This window comes from Orbicella franksi, chromosome 11 (genome assembly GCF_964199315.1).
Source record: "Orbicella franksi chromosome 11, jaOrbFran1.1, whole genome shotgun sequence".
Taxonomy (NCBI): domain Eukaryota; kingdom Metazoa; phylum Cnidaria; class Anthozoa; order Scleractinia; family Merulinidae; genus Orbicella; species Orbicella franksi.
This window is the reverse complement of record NC_138155.1, coordinates 11994216-12013850: the sequence shown is the minus strand read 5'-3', so window position 1 is coordinate 12013850 and position 19635 is coordinate 11994216. Positions and strand designations below refer to the sequence as shown.

The window sequence follows — 19635 nt, the reverse complement described above, 5'->3', positions numbered from 1 at the left end:
TGGTCTGCTCATGCGTAGTACCGTCTAAATGTGTTTTGCGGCTAATAGTATTCTGCTCGTGCGTAATTGAAACCTCGCTAGCAGATTACTTCCCTGAGCTGCCAGAGAGTGACTTAAATATGAAAACAAACTTGGTGATTTAATGATAAAACAGTTATTGAACTCGGTTATCGCAAAATATTGTGATTTGTCGGTGTCTTGCAGATTAATTTTTTTTTTTGCTTCAGTCTTCAGCTTTGGCAAATAATCGATTCGCTCGTCACTGACAAATCACGATATTTTGCTCAACCTCGTTCAATAATTGTTAATTATTTGGGTGCGTTCTCGCTGCCGTGGCCATTGCCGTCTAGCCTTAAGCTCTTATTTTGCCCAACGTTGGTGTTGCAGCAAGCAAGTTTTGATGTTAACAGCCACTTAGCCAAAATAACGCCGGATCAAGGAACGTACGATAGCTAGTTCAAATGAAGACGAGTCCGAAAAAAGAATGTTCTTTGTACTAGCTCCTGATTGGACAACGACGGCGCTGCGCGTTACATTGCAGAAAGTAGATACACGTTGGAATTTTTGTGCGCCATGTTGCAACACTGTTTCTACTTAAGCCACATTACCTGAAAAATCGAGCACAACAATTTCCAGACTGGACGCTGCGCGCCAGGTTACATTTATTGATTAGTGTAGGGGTGTTTAGTTCCAAAGAGCCTAAAGTATGAGTTACCGACATTTTGTACACTGTATCATTGATGGTCTTGTATTACCTTGGGGTGGGGAGGGGGGGTATCTGACTTTTGAGGGGGAGCTGGGTGGTTTCGATTTAAATATCCTGTAAGCACGCTTGTACCGAAAACATAATTATGCACACGACCACTGACAAAAATAAATTCACGCACGCTTAGTGAGCCGTTCCCGAAAAAAACATTTCCTAGTGCATGGAAGGGTTAAGAAAAATCATGCGTACACTAAAATAACGGCTACGAAAAAATTATGCACTTTTATTATTTTTGCTTTAGGGAAAGGGAAGAAAAGACTCTATGTTCTAGAGGAAGTTCATCCTATGAAAAAAAGTGATGAAATGAGATGGGTCCGTGGTTGGGATTGCGGCTGGACACCTTACGGTTTATGTTTCTCTTCAGACTGGCGAGAAGACATCCACGACAACTACATCGTTCCATTTAAATATCTTACATTTAGCGTGTATGTTGACCAACCAGCCGATTCTGAGTTTTTTGGCTTCACCTCGGCCGTGCTTGCGAGATTTAGTAAGAAGAGAGACTCGTTTTGGGAAGGCAGAGTTTACTCTTATTCCAGTGGATGGAGCTGGTCGAAACGCAAATTTGTGACATACAGGATAGTTGTTAGAACTGAATTTGTAGATCTTAAGCATCAACTAGAGGAAGCTTTTCATCCAAGTCAAGTCAGATTAAAAGGTAATACTAGGTAGCCCCCCACCCCCTCCCCTCTAAACCTGTTTCTGGCCCTCAGATTTCAGATTATACGGAAGTGAAAGGCAATGAATGTGAGTATCATAAGAACGGGTTACGTAAAAGTTATTTTGGTCTGTTAGAAAAGATACCAAGTGTCATGGGTCAAAACTCAATAACTCCTAGGCGAACAAAACTCACTAACACCTTCGGGAAACAACAACTTGAACTTTCGACTCGCTCGTGATCAGATCGTACACCTTGAAACCATTGCAAATTTGTTTTGCCGGCCGGTGTCAAGCTAATAATTTTTTTGAAGTTTTCTTTTCCTTTTTGAGTTGGGAGGTGTAACAAAACACTTAATAACTGGCCCTACGGGAAATAGTGTGTTTTGTTTCCCCTCGACCTCAATGTTGAAGCCTCGGGGAACATGGAGGACCTCGGGAAAACAAAACTCACTGTTTCCCTTGGGACCAGACATTAGGTGACTATTGCTGTATAGCTGGGTTAAGTTGAATCTTACGCACGCTCCAATTGGTTGATTTATGGTCGCGTGGCAATGGCGAAATCTAAACGTCACTCGGCGAGCTTTAGTTGTCGTCCGCTCACCCTCTAATTAAGTATAGGTTGGACTCCTCCTTGACTTAAAACTTTACACTTACTCCAGCTATATATATAGCAAAACACTTAATTACTAGTCCTTGTGAAACAGTTAGTTTTGTTTTCCCTCGAATCGTCGATGTTTCCCTCCGCCTTGTCTCGGGAAATTTGGAAACGGAGTTTTCTCTCGAACTGAAAACGCATCAAATGTTTTCTGTCACACATGTACACTATGCCGGAGAAATTTGAAAACGTATCAATCGCCGGTCATTTTGGATTTGGTTTTTTAGGAAAACTCACACAGGGAAATCGCATGGTTATCGAGATGAAATCGTTTTCGTGAAGCTCCATTTTCAAAATGTTTTTTGTCCACACTAAAACGCAAAGCCGGTGTTTTGAAATTCCTCCGGTTCAGTGAAGACCGTTTTCGAAAAGCTCCGTTTTCGTAACGGATTAGTGTGTACGGTAAGCCTAGCCGTAGGAAAAGAGCTGCGTTTTAAAACGCAGTGTGGAAGGGATACAATTAAGAAACTGCCAGCAAACCAACTTAAAGTTAAAAATAAAAAACAAACCGCGGTCGCAAACATAACAAAATGATTTCCATTTATATCCATTGTCATTTCTTTCCTTATTAGGTACCGGTTTTCCTTATTAGGCACTAGTCTTCTAGTTTAAAGTTATTGTAATACACCTAACAGTTTTATACTTCTGATGATGCATGTAGAAGCATACGAAACGTTAAGTTCTCAAATCAAGGATTTTACAACATGCGTTGTTTTGTTATGTTTGTGACCGCAGTTTGTTTTTCATTTTTACTCAAGCTGATGATGGCCGAAGAATAAGAACTTACAGTTATTTCAGTGAATTTTCAATATTTTTTCTTACTTTTCCTGCATTTCCTTATAGCTCCTTATCTAACATAATTTGTGGATTCAGCTTATACTTTTCATCTGACAATTTAGGGGCCGACAATGCTTGCCGATACTTCAAAACAGAGTGCAAGTCATATGAAAGATGTATACCAAGACGACTTTCTGGTCACATATGGCCTGGGGACTACAGATGTGCTTGTACAAAAAAGGGCTGGCATGTTGTCCGCGGGCGCGGGTGCATGGGTACGTTTTAATATCTTCATAGTCCGTTTTGTAAAAACAGCTTCTGCTGATCTCGCTAGGTCTGCAACTGTCTCATTTTAACTTACTTCGACAATAATCCTATCGCTTTGGTTCCCGTCAATTGAAATTTTTAAACAGAAAAAAGAAAAACCACTCAAACCATGCGCGCGCAAAAACAATCTAGATGAAAACTGTACTTTCAGATTTATCGAGAGAGAAATTTTCAGTTCACTTGAAAAAATATACTATTGGTGTTGGCTTTCGTTTTGCTGTATAAATATTCGCGGTCAAACACGATACGCTTTTTTTTATAATAACTGTCAGATTTCTCCCGTGCTGATCGGCTCAATTTTATCATCAATAAGAGTACAGACGGATAAAATGTTAATTTATGCAGGCTTTCAAGTTCACTTTTCAGCTGTCAAACTGTTAACTTTTTAACCAATGAGATGTTACGGACTTTTTTAAGGTTACTTCAAACCTTCGCGGGTGTCCTCCAGAAAAAAATTCGTACGCGCGCTGTTTTGAAGGAAACCTCCACAAACTATATATCAATAGAAAGGTTATAAAATGTAGAATTCGATAAAATTATATTCTTTTTTGCCGACTGCTTTCCTAAGGCGACAGAAGCCGTTAGCGCCAAAACGACCGACTAAAATTCTGGCGAATTAATCGGGTATCAAATGCGATCGTTGATGCAAAATAACTGTGCAGTGTTAATCACAAAGCATCAATCTCTCAAAACGTGTCAGCATTTTCTTTCATTTCTATTGGTTATCTTTTTATAGATCTGTCAAGTTCCACTATCGAAAAATTCGCGTAACGTGTTGCGTTAGAGACCGCCACGAGAAAAGTATATGAAATAAAAGAATTCGCCGACACATTTTTGTTCCGTATCTATCAGTGCATGTTCTGGCCAAATTTCACGGAAAACCGTCGATTCTACATACTCTATTAATTCATTTAAAGAGAAGGAATTCTCTCGAAAAACGAGTGCAAGTTTTCGCCTTCTAAAGATTTATAAACATGTCACACCTTCTCAGAGGAATATGTCAACTCAAAATGCCGCCAGTCAATGAAATAACAGAACCCCTCGGTAAAGCGATAGTTTTTCAGTCACGTTTTAGGCGCATACGTTTTAGGCTGGTGGTCAACAATAAAGGGCAAAACGGAGAAAAGCGATGTGCAACAAAACAAAATCAAAAAAAAGAACAAAAAGAAACTGAGGAGCAATTGCCGAAGCGTGATTACAAAAAGACACTCTTGACGGACATGAAATCCCAAATTGAAAGTATTTGATATAGGATCTCTGGATTAAGCCGTTTGCCGCGAAAAGGTCTGTGCGGAGTCCATGCCTTTTGGGGATTCTGACACCTTGACGGTTTATTAACTTTTATTAAAAAAAACTCTTTTTCCCAATAACTCGCGTGCGTTTTAATATTTTATTTTGGTTTTTTGGAAAATGTTACCTTGAATAATGAGCTTTAATTTGGTTGGAAAAAAGAAAATTTGGAAAAAGTAGCCCCGCGAAGGTTTGAAGTAACCTTAAGTAGCCAATCAAAAAGCGAGAAAAGCTATTGACAATATTCGCGTCATTTTGAATAAAATTCACTTCTCTTTGTTTACGGCAAGTTTACGGGGTCTTTTCCCCTCCTTTATTCCCGGCATTTGACCATTTTGGGGTCTTGTTATTGTAAAAAACTAATTGACGTCAGTTTTTGATGCGTCTGTCCTCTTATTGATGATGAATTTCACCATAATATTGTCAAAGTTTACTGCGGAACCACTCGCCTGTGGCTCGTGGTTCCACCGCCACTTTGACAATTTTATGACGCAATTTACCATCAATAAGAGGACAGACGCATAAAAAATTGACGTCAATTTGTTAAGTAGATTTGTACCAATAATATTAAGGGCGTTTAAAAAATCTTCTTTTGGAGTACTGTGGATTTCAAAGAACTTATATCACATTCTTTTGTTTTAGACTTAGATGAGTGTACACGATCCCCATGTGGTGAGTTGTTTGAATGTGTGAACACAATTGGAAGCTACAGATGCCGTTGCCGGCCTGGTTACAAAGGCAGTAAATGCGATGTTGGTAAGCAACTCTCCTTTACCTCAGGTTCCGTCCACACGTATCCGGATATTTTTGAATCCGCAACTTTTTCTTTCCGGATAGGGCTTGCGTCCACACGCATCCGGCGAATTCGGCAGCGAATCCGGATATTTTTGAATCCGTAACTTTTTCTTTCCGGATAGGGCTTCCGTCCACACGCATCCGGCGAATTCGGCAGCGAATCTGGATATTTTTGAATCCGCTCTCCAGAGTGGAAAATATAAATCCGCAACAAATCCGATAACGTTTGAACGGTGAATCCGGATATTTTCGAATCCGATGACGTAGTAAAATCGTGTCCAGTCTCTTACCGAACAATAAACCAATATGGCGGCACAACGTGTAGACCTAGTTTGTCTAGAGTGAATCCGGATACCATCGGATGCGTGTGGACAGGCGAATTCGATTTGATTACGCTACGTGTGGACGGGAAAATTTTTGAATCCGGAAAGATTCAAAAATATCCGGATACATGTGGACGGGACCTTAATCTTATGGTAAAGTTCCTTCACCATGTAGATGATAACAGGCCACTCTGCAGTTGAGAATAGTCATCTATCCTATGTGAAGACTACGTGCGAGTTATTCTGTATAGATTATTTTATGTTTAGGAGAAAAAGAAATCATCTTATAGCCTGGTTAAGTATAATAAGACATAATGTATATCCCGTTTTTGTTACTCAGAAATTGATGCATGTAAGAAAAACCCTTGCCCAAAGAACCGTGTCTGCAAAAATGTACCTGAAGGTTTTCAATGTGGTTGTCTACCAGGATTTACAGGAAAGAATTGTTCTGGTAAGAAGCGTTTTATGTAAGATATCAAGCACGAAAGACTGTGTTTGACCACATTTCCAAACACTGACAAGAGAGTTAAAAATACGACGCGCAGCGGAGTATTTTTGACGAACTTGGAGATGTTCGGAAATGTGGTCAAACATTGTCTTGAGTGTTTGATATAATCTTCTCAATCAAAACTAAAACTATCCAAGAAATAAATCATAAAAATGTATGCTAATTAAGGTCAGACATCCAAACACCCGGTCATGATCGATTGCCTTCGTTTAAACTTGATAAATTATTAATAAGTTGAGGAAGTCTGTAATGGATGCTATCAGAGTCTTAAGTTGCGTCTTTTTGTCAACTGGAACCAAAATATTTTTCTAGAGATTGTTTCCTTTTTTAATTCATCAACTTGCCCCAGTTTTCATTCTTATCTTTCATCTTATTCATCTTTTAAAACACACGGAAAGCAAGAGAGGAGAGAACAAGAGAGTTTATCTCCCATATATGCTTTCTCCTCTCAAATTTTTTTGAGATCTAGCTCTCCCGGTTTTGAAAATTCTAGGAGGGTCCAGAAATAGATAGCCAGTCATGTGGCATAAACTTTGCTCACGAGGGCAACTCAAGTGGCTTTTACACAAGTTTTCATCCTCATGGGAAGCGTCCACGCAGTGCGCGATAACATCACCCGCGAAAGAGCTGGCTTCCATGTCTAAAAACAACTTGGGAGTGACGACGTCACTTGCTGGTTTTCAGTGTCACGCAATTCAAAATAGATCAAATAAAAATCAAAACCGGTCAATAGATAAAGTCCAGAATCTGGTAAATGAAAGAAGGTAAATATCCAAAGACTCTCGCCAAAATTCTGGTCACAGCAATTTTTCTTATGCGAGATATGCGGAGAAATTTTTTACCCAAATTTATAGAGATTTGTATGGAGACGCCATGCTGGTGCCCATCCGTATAGGCACCAACATGGCGGCCGGAAACCAGCAGAAACATCTGTCACTGAGTTTTGCTACAAAAGCGTGAATTTATCCCTCGAGGAACTCTAAAACATTAAAATAATACTTTTTCTAAGACATCAACTGTTCAGATAGCCAAGTTCCCGGAAATAAGTCACTTTTTTAACCATCATGACAGCTCTCTAGGCCGTCATGTAAATGCCGCGTCACGCAAAAGCTTAGAAATTTAAGCAAAATGTATCACAAAACCAAGAACCCAAGAATTTGTATGAATATTAGTTTTCAGCTGCTCTTATACATCATTTAAGTAAAATGCCAGGAAGATCAATAGTTTTGTAGTTCGAATTTTAGTGACGTCATGTGAAAACCAGCTATAGGAATACAATCTGTATCAGAAATTGACTCTGTTAATTTATCCTCTCTTGAAGGAACACATTAACTGCTTAAAAAGGTCTTCCTGTGAACCGTAAAACATGATCGATTAAGCAATCAATGTTAAAAGAAAGCATTTACATCACAATAAGTGTACATTTTGTTAAGGCATCGTTGACAATTAAAAATCTGAGAAAAATGAAACATTGTAACATTTCAACTTGAGAGAATGTTGATCTAACTCGACTTATCCCATAAGTTTTATTGAATACTGTGTGATAATTTCGGGATTCGCAGGAACAAAGCCGACGGAAGTCGAAATTACTCCACCAACTATCCAAGAACATGGTAACAAACGGATTGCCATCCCGCGCAAGATACCAACGAAGATCTTACGAAAACCAGTGTTCTCCTACGATCCACGACACACGGAAATTGCTGTTATGTCTACCGCAATGGTATTATTGAACAGCTTGGGAGTGTTTCTTTACTGGTTGGTACATTGCTTTACATTTACTGACATGACTGTAACTTTGTCCTTCAAATCCTTTCTGTAAATACGTTATTCAGACTTAAATTTACCATTGTGAAATTAAGCTAGACAAATATCAATTTTCAAATACTTGTCACAAAATCTCTTTTTGTAATATTCGAGGTTTTAAGAGACGTTGTCAGCATACTACTGACAAAATTTGAGATATTGCCACTTTGAATTTTCTAACAACTGTCTATAAACTTTCATATGTGTGACCTTTCGTTCAACCATTTCCAATGCAGCAACTTCCGATGCGGCCACTTCCGGTGCGGAAGTGTCTGAAAACGGTCCGGCCATCCATTCTTCCAAACCAATGTTTTCAGCACAGTTTCATTCAGTCTTTAGTCTAGTATTTTCTATCAAGTCCCTTAAGTTTGCTAGGCTCGATGGCGGGCCGGGTTGTTCGAAAGCCGGTTAACTCTAACCCAGGATTGAAAGTTAACCGAGGTATTAATTTTTCTTGCATAAAAATGTTTCCTACTGCTTACGTTTTGTGTAGTTTAAGCTTAGTCAAGCTCAAAACTGAAGGACAAACAGTATAAACAAAAAACCTCACCGAAAAGTTACAAAGCTCAAATCAAAATTCTCGCTAATCCAGGGTTAGATTAATCGGGCTTTGAACAACCCGGCCCTGGACACAAGACGGAAATGATATCGACAGAGAAACTTGCCAATCTAATTTTGGGAGATTCGAAGGTCACGTATATACTCCTGGTCACTTATGCTACAGAAACGGAGAAAATAAGCGCTGTTAATATTTAATGATATCAAGTCATACGAGTTTATTTGACATTGAATTCATTTTTTCGCGCCATTGTTTACAATCTTTTTAAAATGGCGCCAAAACCTTGAGCTGATTGATCTCCTAGCTGTGTAGGAACTAAGCTGTTCGCACGGCTTTTACATCTTTTTAGACGCTCAGTAGACTTCTTTCTCTGCAACAGAGGAAGTCTGGGAATAATGTTCGACCTAAAAATTTCATTCTGGTGAATCAGCTCTGCAGACATTGATATGAAGTATCTGATTGCCTATTGGCTACTTTTGAATATTCCCTCACAAGTAATAATCAATCAGGAAACTACACGGATCTTCGAAGGCTGCGCCCTATTTCGGTCGAACAAACAACTCAATTTTACAAACAATTTACGGTCGGACCCAATGCTTCAATTTGTACTGGAACATTTTAAATGTCCAGAAATCCTGGCTTAAATCAATTATTGAGGTTTTCGTACATTTATTGCAGGAGACAAAGGAAGAAAAGAGCGACGCATCGCAGGAATGACAAAGGGACAAGTCAGTCAAGCAATCAAGAATTAAACAATGAAGATACTCTTTCAATCAATCAAGTACTGGTGTACACCGAGGAAACCATTCCAAACATTAAAGAGTTAAATCTCCGCGAAACTATTTTAAGTGATCAACAATTGGAGAACAACGAATTGATTTCAAGTGATAGCGAATCGAAGATGAATAGTGAAACCAGCCAACGTGATGAAGAAATTGATGAAAACAAAGCTGTTCAAAGTGATAAAGAATTGAGAGGTAGCAAAGCCAACTTAAGAAATAAAGAATTTGTGAACACAGAAGGTTTCTCGCGCAATCAGGAATTGACGCTAAGTGAAACTTTTCCAAGTTATGAAGATTCGGAGAACCCAGAACGGTTTCCGAATAATCAAGAATTGAAGCTAAGAGAAACTGTTGTCTACAGTAATCAAGATTTTGACAAGATAGATACTATTTCAAGTAAACAAGTATTAGAGGACCCAAAAACTGTCACAAGCAATCTTGATCAACAACTCGAGAACAGGGAAGCAATTTCAAGCCATCGAGAATTCGAGAGCACCGAGGCTCTTCCAGGAAATGATGTTCTAGAGAATACGGAAGTTCTTCCGACAATCAAATATGAATGAACACATAAATTATTCAGAGTCCAAGAAATCAAGCACTGAAACAGGAATAAATCATCAGAAGCTTAATAAATTATTAGGAGCTGATGAGAGTATAAGATGATGCCACCAGGCATTATAGCAATCAAAGTTTGAAAGTATCAGGCGTCGAAGACAAAAATGCATGAGTTGAATAAATCTTTTATCTTGCTCAACCATTAACTGCACAGATTTTTTTTTTTTTTTTTTTTTTACAATTTTCCTGGATGACGTCTAAGGAAGACCAACAGTAAAAATTATACAGCGTCGTCTGGACACCCTTAGACTCGGTACGGTTATCACAAAATATCGTGATTTGTCAGTGTCTCGCAGATCACCTTCTTCCTCAACCTTGGGCTTCGGCAAGTAATATTGATCCGCTCATTACCGAAAAATCACTATCTTTTGCTTAGCCTCGCCTAATAATTAACTGTTAACTGTCACCGTTCTTGTAATGATAAGGTCATTGTGATCTGTTCGTTATATCTAAGACATCGACGAATTTACAGCATGAAGCGGCAACCTTAAAAGATACTTTGATGGATAAATTAAAAGCGCTTTCAGCCTGCCCTAAGCTGTCTATATGACCCATATTCGAATTCTTTGTATTTACTGGAACTAACTTGCAGTGGAGGCTCACGAGGGGTGATATCAAGATAAGTGAGTGAACCCCCCTTATAGGCCTTCTACCCAAGGTAATCCCCCTTAAGTTATTTTTAGACATGGTACCCAGTAATTCTGCGGATGTTACTCGCGCAATGCGTGGACAGCCCAAGCGACCTCCTCGCACCTACCTGAGACGAAATGGTGACAGCTCTGTTGTAAGTTCACGTTCAAACAAAGCCTCCAAACAAAGTGACAGATCAGTTGTAAGTTCAGCAGTATTATAATTGGGTTAGAATATATGTGGGTACAATATGTGATGGCTTCAGCATATACTATCTTAAATCGAGTTACACTATATCAAAGGAAACTCTATGTGCCAACTGGATAATCCATCATAGTGTATGTACGTACATTTATGAAGTTCTACAAACTTTCGTTCATTCACTTAACTCAACTGAGCAACCTTTCTCCGTCTGCTCAACACAGCCATAGTCTTATCCTCTCCTCAGTTTACTTTAATCATTACTGTTACCCTTTATTTATGGACATTGACAATGTACTATAAGGAAAGACATCATGTGATTTATACAAATATTTACACAGCTAGTAAGATCCAACTGTCAAATTCCAGTTAAAGACTGCAGGCGCAGCGGCCTAGTAGTTAACGGGCGGAACTCCGGATCAAGCAGCCGGTCTGGATTCGAGTCCCATCCGGGATCATTATATTTTGTTCTTCTCCACCCCAGGTGTGTAAATGGGTACAGGCGAATAAATTCAACGCTGGGGATATTGTAGACGATAGACCAGCATCCCGTGGGGGAGGGATTAGAAATACTCCTATGCACTTAATGCTGCGGAGACCGACATTAGCCCGGCAAGGGCGGTGTGAACCCACTGGTCCAAGGCAGACATGATATATTTCACTTACTAAATACGAGAATTCTCGGAGTAATATCATTCATGCCCGGATGCATTTACAACGCTTATTTGTAAAAAAAACTCGTCTCGAGCTCCCAAAACAATGTAAATTGAGCTTGCCAAGAAAATAATCGTTTGACTGTCCAGAAATCAGAATGACATATATGACGACACTCACAACATTTACACATTCTGTTTAAACAAGTCGATCTTCCTTTTTGAAGATTTCAAAACAATATATACTGTGGTTGAATATGAGGGTTGGTCAACTCGGTTTGCGATTCGCTGACTTGAGAAAACTGGCTTAGGTATCGTAGTGTGATGGGAAATTTGCAGCAAACGGTCACATGGCTCAAAGTTAGCCATGTTGGATAGCAAAAGAATGCCACAGCCTCCCAAACCACTACTAGCTTTAACAAGTTATTTTTAAAGGAGCTACTTCATGTTTTGGGCATCTTGAAAAGTTTAGCCTAAATTTTTCAAGTTCGTCGTTAGTAATCCGTGCTAATTAATATTCTCCATCCTTAAACGTCCTTGTTCTTTTATGGTTTATCCTAACTTAAGAAACTTTTTTTTCAGGTCTCCTTCAATCAGTTAAGAGTAATGTTGTACGTGGTCAAAATAACTAAAAATAGCATGACTGAGCTCCTTTAATTTCTTTCCTTTAGATGTCCCATTCGCTCCAAAGGGGCTTTACAGTCGAAGACGAAATTAAAATGATGATAATACAAAAACTGCAATAACAAAGAAGAGAAAAAAAATATGTAAACACATCCATAGACGTACGTTGGTAACATGGTTCCACCGGTCTTTTCGCTTGAGCAAATTTTCCACTTTAAAAATTTCAAATACTCGCCATCTTTTCCCCGGGAACAACCAGTTTAAACCAGTTTCAGCAGTGGAAAACAAACTAAGAGAAAAAGCTTTAAAAAATCTGGAAACACTCTCATATATAATGACATCCAAAACAAAACAAACAACAAAAGTTGATCATTTAAGGTTTTGTAGCGTCTTTGACGTATGACGTCACCTGACAGTCACGCGTCTGCCGGCTTGCTAGCCACACTGAAAGGATCTGCGAAGTGTTCGCAGGCAAGCAACCAGAGCCTCGCGAAAATCACTCTGCCGCCAGCAGAATATGACAGGATCAACGACAATACTGAGGGAATTAAATGGCAAAATGAATTTTATGTAGCGCTTGAAAGACGGCGAGCTGTGCGGTACAACTGCAGACAGAAGAACAATTGGTGCCCAACGCAGCAGCACGACAACCACTTCCATGATCACCACTGCAGTTGATTGGTTCCAGAAGACCGATTTCTGGGACGCCGTGGGCCGGGTACTGATTGTTGATTTTCCTGGTTTGGCGGCTGGCAATGCAGTACATGGAGATGTGGAGAGCTACGGTTGAGACAAAGACTACCGTGATGTAGACCGCGCCGGTGTATATCAGTCCGCTTGTGAAGGTTAATAAGGTGAGTAATATTGCGAGGAACCACTGGGCACAAAACGCTGATACAACCACATATTTCGTGCTCGTCCAATCAAGGTAGTGATACGGGGAACGAATGTAGATGAAGCGGTCCACCGTTCAAGGACGCCAAGAAAAAACCGAATCCCAGTCTGAATCGGACGGTGATGGCACTGGAACCGTAGTTGATGTCGACGATGTTCATTAGTTGGTATACTGCACAGATGATGACGTCAGTCACCGACAGGCTGATCAGTAAAACCGCTGTACAGATCTCTTGCAGCTGCCTCGTCAGCAGAACAGCAAGTATAACCAGAATGTTGGAGACAGTTCCAATCATTGCTATACAGCCATTAAACACAGTCAGAGTTATCACTTCAGCCGATGTCATTCCACAATAGTCGAAGCTTCTGCTATTCGGCGACGTAGAGTTAGCAGCCTGTGTCACGGATGTAAACATACTGCAATCTTGCAGCTCACAAGTGATTTCACAGGCAGCCCAAGTTTGATTTCTAAAACTTGAAATTAAATCGACGCCAATTCTTCTTACCCTTAAACATCGGAACCGATGCTCTGCATGTTAACCCGATGAAAACGAACCGCAAACAGGAACTTTTAAGCAAGGAGGTGGCAAGATAAACAATATATTACTTTCTTTTCTTCTGTTCACAGGTTTTCTCTTTGTGTTTTTGCTCCACGTAAAACAATTGCCGAGCTCATTAGCACATTACCTCTTGTTAGGGAAGGAATCTCGACTATAATAGTATGGGGACTGACCATTTGGTCGCTAAAATGAATGACAAGACGTTTCTGCGTCCCAGTTAGTTGGTGAAAAGTTGAAGCAAACAGAATGGAAACAATGATAAAATATGCTATTTCCGAGTTGGGATTTGCCTGTATATGGCAAAACATGTCTTCGTGCCAAACCATATATATGATAATATGTTCCTATACAGATTCTGTTTGATGCAAATCAAACTTATTTTTGTATGAAACGTTTAGCACGAGGACTCATTTTGAAACGGAGGCACAAGATAGGTAACTGAGAAATAGCCTATTAGTTGGTGAAAAGCTAACGCAAACTGCAGGGAAACAATATTAAAATTTCCTCTTATTTGTCGATTTGCTGAGCAAAAAGAATCCGTCCCATTACCCCCCGGGGATTATCGACAAAAGTGAAAAGTAAAGTGGCAACTATCTGATCAGCGTCTGCCGAGCTTGAGAAATCATAGATTTGGGCTATGGAGGTTGTTGTTCATTAACGATGTCAATTAGAGATTACAGGGTGTTATAGAATGACCCATTTGGCACCGTGTGGGAAACCAAAGATTTTGGGTTCGGGGATTATTAAAAAAAAACCCAGTAAATTGTATATTCTAACAACATCATGAGATACTAACCGGAGACATTCAATTTGAAAAGTTTTTTGAGGAAGCGTCCGTCAGTCATCTGCTGCCTAAAGTTGGAGAAAAAAGAAACAGTGGAACTAAACACCAACTAATTTAGTTTCAAGCCATCATATTCTACACATGTTGTTTCGCATGGGTTAATTAAACTTTTCACTAAATTCTGACTGCTTTCTTTCCGCCGACCAGTGTTACACCTAACAAGGAAAATTGTTCATTCATCGCACTACAAAGCTATCTCTTTTTTTTAAAGTCCATTATGCCAGCATACCGTCGTATACATTATCGGCACTACTTTTGTAATTTGTTGCAATATTGTAATATGTTTTTATCGGTAAAATAAACTATAAAAAAAAAATTATGCCAGCATAGCCAGAGATTCAAATTATTACTGCTCATAGTTGCACAGTTATGTTTTGATCCAACCTCTTAAGTCTGTCTACTCGGAAAAAATAGACTGATCGACATAACAAATCGGTTATAGCATGAAACTCTTTTTGTATCAAAGGCAAGCTTCCTCTAGTTCCAAATTAAATGAATTCGATTCATTATGATGTTTTAAACGGTTTATTGATTGATTGATTGATTGATTGATTGATTTTATCTTTTGAAAATATGGATATGAAAAAGGTATTTCGATCAACACTGCTGTAGATCATTTCGCAACAGTTTTTTATTCCCCTTATAAGGTTCCTTCCTTATTAAGATGCCCATGGTATTTGTTTTCCTTACTGTTAATGTTTACTTAATGTTATTTACTTACCAAAATATATCGGATTTAGTAACCCGGATTTTACCACTAACCGATCGAGGTCACTGCGTTGTGTTTGCAGAGGGAGGGATCCTATGTAGTGCCTTGTTTTGTGTCGTGTTAATTTTTAACCTTTTGAAAACAATGGAAGTTAATTTCAAAGACATTTTTTAAGGGAAAAAAACTAACCATTCGCCATAAAAAGCCAAAATGTTAACAATTAGCCGTAAGAACCAAAACGCCATTAAGACCTACAACAGCTTGCGCGTTTGGCCGTACAGGGAGTCACCATCGGAAATTTTCGATTATATGAAATCGTTTAGCGATCATTTGAAGCCACGTTATCCATCTGCATTAGAAGCGAGGCGGCTTAATCGCTCGCGTTGTCGGACTTAATAGATCCGAAAGTGCATTGGCACTTTCTGAAGTTTCTGCAGCTCCGATCAAACAAGTCGAGCTTATTCGGGGGCTGGTACAAATTTTCTCGTTTCCCTTGAATGAAAACGCCACCGAAGGAATGTAGCAAAGCAATTTTTTTCTACTACTGACGATTTTATTCTTCATAACATTCCAATTACGGACTATCTAAACTGACAAAACTGAGCAAGGTTGAAATCAAGAATTATCAAAATTATTTCTTATCATCATCATCATCATCATCTTTATTTAAAAACATGGTAAATACATCAGGCATTAACAATTTAATATAAAAGCTACAACTTATTACGAAAGACTATGTATACAGATTAATCTTCTAGTTGATTAATCTTCTAGGTGATTTGATTTTTTTTTTTTATCCAGCAAGATAAAAACATGTATCAAACTGAACTGGAAATCAATATGATGATAACAATGGAACTTATAACAACTTACATTTCCTCTATATGCACATGCGTATTAAGAGTGACACGATAAACTCTCCCACATGTTTTGTTTCGCCACGTTCAACAAGCCACCTTCGTCTTTTCGATTGATTCAAGTCTGGTTTTCCTTCAACACGCATAAATCTTTCGCCTTTTACTAGAGATTTCCGTGGAGGAGAACAACTGAATGAGTCTAAACACTGATTTTTTGTCGCCCTGCGTTTTGGCGGGGCTCTTAACTTGCAGGGGAGAATTTGCTCGGAGTCAAATGGGAATTCCATCAGTTCAGTACGTAACTACTTCATCATGCAAGTCGTCCTCGATCACAAGGCTGTTACGGTAGAAGGCCTAGGAACGGCGAAAACACAGTAAACTCCAGAACATCGAAGGCTTCGCTTCAGAGTTTAAAAAAAAATATTTGTTTAATTTTCTCGGTATAAAAGAACAAGCAGCCAAAATTGGCTTTGGATTCTATGAGCTTAAGCTCCACTGCTTGAAGAAATGAAATGGAACGACAGGAAACAATGTTATCATAACCATACTCAGCTTTCATGAGTTCATTTTGGTGAGCAAAAGTAAAAAAGGCATTTCCAGACTAAATAGCGAAAAAGTGTCGTGAAGAAAAAGGTTTTCCTGCGGTGCCATCACTATATACAAACTTTTGTTTTTCAAATTTTTTTTACTACTGAAAGTCAATTCGTTCAAAGCTGGACAAGATTGAAATTGGGATCACCAAATTCGCTACTCTGACTTCGTGAGTTTATTTTTTAGTGAGCAAAAAAAAAAAAAAAAAAAAAAAAAAGACAGAAAGCATTTTTCAAACTAAACATAGAAATTCATAAGAATGTTGCAATGTAACTTTCAACAATGTCCGCCCTTCCAATGCGCATGCTGAGAAGTAGGTGTCCATTAAGTCATAGAAAAGGCTGTACCACATGTTTTGTACAGCGACGTTAGACAAAGTGCCCTTTCTGTTTCTTATTACGCAGCTCTGGTTTTCCTTCAACACGCATAAATCTTTCGCCTTTTACTAAAGATTTCCGTGGAGGAAAACAACTCAAATGAGTCTATAGACTAATTTTTCGTCGCCCTGCCTTTTGACGGGGTACCTATTGAAAGGAGGTGAGAACTTTAAAACTATTAGGTGATAGCAACTGTGTATACATAATCTTGTGTCGTGTCATGAGAGCCTTCGAGGAGTTATCTTCAAGAAATTAAATGAAAAAGTCCTTCACCAACTTACGATTAATAACGTAGGAATATCAAGTAACCCGAAAAAAAGGAGACATTTTTCACTCGAACTTAGAGAATTAACAAGATTTTGAAACTTAAGGTTACACAATACCTTGATAGGACTTGTTTTGTCGACTGTTTTCTTTTTAAACTAAAAAAGTTTGCTATAAATCTAACATTTCACAAAAACTAAAGTAAAATCATGTCGTGGCCCGTGATCAAACCTGCGGAGTCCCCCATCGCTTCATTGGTGAGAATGTGGCCCTCCTCCGGGATGTGGTTCACTATGCCAACGACGCGGATCTCCCGCTTGCCATCTTGTCTTTGTGCCAAGAGAAGGCTTTCGACCGCGTCGATTGGCCCTTCCTCCAGTCTAACCTCTCTCGAATGGGTTTTGGCCCATTTTTCATCAAGTGGGTGGTTTTGCTTTACTCTGACATTCGGAGCTCCATCCTCATCAACGGTTACACTTCTCGTTATTTTAAACCTTCTCGGGGAGTTAGACAGGGTTGCCCCCTGTCTCCTCTCCTCTATGTTCTGACTATGGAAGTCCTCGCGGTTAATATCCGGGCCCACCCGGCCATCAAGGGCCTTGTGTTGCCTCGTGCCTCTGTGCCTTTGTCGGTCTTATCTTTATATGCTGATGACACATCTGTCATTTCATCATCGGATGCTGCCACGGTGGCTGTATTTGACACGAATGCCCTCTTTGAGGCCGGCACCGAAGCCAAATTAAATATGGAGAAGTGCAAAGGCCTTTGGCTTGGTGCTTGGCGCAATCGTGTGGATGCACCGGTGCCAATCTAATGGTCTTCCTCCAAGCTAAAAGTCCTGTTTTCATTGGGAATGGCAACGTTGACACTGCTAACTGGCGCCCTCGAATTGAGGCCGTTGAGAACTGCCTTTCCTCATGGCGTTCACGGTCTCTGTCATATAGCGGCAAGGCGCTTGTTATTACTGCCCTCGCTCTGTCAAGGATCTGGTATGTCGCCTCATTGGTGCATATGCCGCCCTGGGTCCTTGCTGAGCTCAACTCGATCATCTTCAAATTCTTCTGGAGTGGGAAGCGTGACCTTGTGGCTCGCAATGTAGTAATCCATGACCGTTCCAAAGGTGGCTTTAACATGGTCTCTATTGCTCTTAAAGTTAATGCTCTCTTGGTGCAATGGATCCGCCGTTATCTGTGCTCTCCGAACAGCTGGGTCTCTCTAATGACCTTCTGGTTTTTTGACCGTTTTGGTATAGACCCCATGAGTGTCTTCTCGGCGCCTTCGGCTTTCTCTCCTGCCGGGCTTCCTCCCTTTTATGCTGCCGTGCTGAATGTTTGGAAAGCTCTGAATGGCTCAGCCTCTCCAAGTGGCTTAGTTGTACGCTCTTTGGTCGAAAATGTAGACCTCCCGGCATCTTCCTTTTCTTGCAAATCGTGCTACCAGTTGAGTCTCCTTAATCATCCTTGTCGGCCTCATTGTGTTACCAAGTTCAGACCTTCCTTTGGTGACCTCGACTGGCCTTCAACCTGGATGTCTCTGTTTTTCTTGCCCTTGCACAGGCAAGTCACTGATCTGAATTGGAAAATAGCTCACGGGGTCTTGTATACCGCTGAACGGCTATCCTCCTTTGGTTATAACCTGCCCACCAATTGTTTTTGCGGTTATCACATGGAGTCCTCTGAACATCTCTTCTTTTCGTGTCCTCTCATCCAGAGTGGCATTGGCTTTGTTCAATCTCTACTTTTTCGGGCCTCCCCCTTGGCTCCCTCCATAACTGTGCGGCACATGCTCTTTGGTTTTAGCAGCGACGAGCTTCTTTGTGTTCCTCGGGGTCTTCTCCTACTTACTGAATCTTTGTAAGTTTTTAGTCTGGTGCCAGCGCAACGACTATCGCTTCCGCTCAGTACCACCCGGTGCTCTCAGGCTCCTGGCCTGTCTCAAGTCAAGGGCAAATTTCTATTTGCCTCTGTACTTCAAGCGTTTCCTCTCCCAGCGGCGTCGTCGCCTCTTCCATTGTCAATGGGGTGCTAATGGCGTCGTTGGCCGCGTCTCTGGCGGTTCTTTTAAACTGAGTTTTTGAGCGCCTGGTTTTATCTAGAACTTTTTGGTTTCTTCGTTTTTATTACACGTATTGAAGTCTTTGGTCTTTGTCCCTAGTCCTGGTCGCCTTTGTTAGATGTACTGAGCTAGTATATTTTTAACCAGTCTTTCTTTTCTCGCTTTTATTGCATGGGTTAATGTTTTAAACCGTGTCTATTGTCTTTTGTCTCTTTATGGTGGGGCGGGGTTCGACTCCCCGGCGAAGTTGGCGAGCCGGCCTCGTATGAGGGTGCTCCCCCTCCTTGGCGGTACTTTTTCATCTATGCATCTATGGTCGGTGGACATTGCACTGCGTCCATCGTACCGACTTAAATACAAAAAAAAAACGAATGTTGCAATTTAACTTTCAACAATGTCCTCCTTTCCAATGCGCATGCTGAGAAGTAGGTGTCCATTACGTCATAGAAAAGGCTGTACCACATGTTTTGTACAGCGACGTTAGACAAAGTGCCCGTTCTGTTTGTTATTACG

At 40.1% G+C, this 19635-nt stretch overlaps 1 long non-coding RNA gene and 2 other non-coding genes across 3 annotated transcripts; all 3 read left to right on the top strand.

Moving 5' to 3' along the window:
• Nucleotides 1–5224: 5224 nt before the first annotated feature.
• On the top strand, nucleotides 5225–7851 carry LOC145460417 (uncharacterized). The gene is made up of 3 exons (XR_014039840.1): nucleotides 5225–5231; nucleotides 5934–6044; nucleotides 7664–7851. It is a non-coding gene; the product is annotated as an uncharacterized LOC145460417 (long non-coding RNA).
• An 8103-nt stretch (nucleotides 7852–15954) lies between these two features.
• LOC145461652 (U5 spliceosomal RNA) lies at nucleotides 15955–16074 on the top strand. The gene has a single exon (XR_014040757.1). It is a non-coding gene; the product is annotated as a U5 spliceosomal RNA (small nuclear RNA).
• A 753-nt stretch (nucleotides 16075–16827) lies between these two features.
• On the top strand, nucleotides 16828–16949 carry LOC145461651 (U5 spliceosomal RNA). The gene has a single exon (XR_014040756.1). It is a non-coding gene; the product is annotated as a U5 spliceosomal RNA (small nuclear RNA).
• The last annotated feature ends 2686 nt before the right edge of the window (nucleotides 16950–19635 follow it).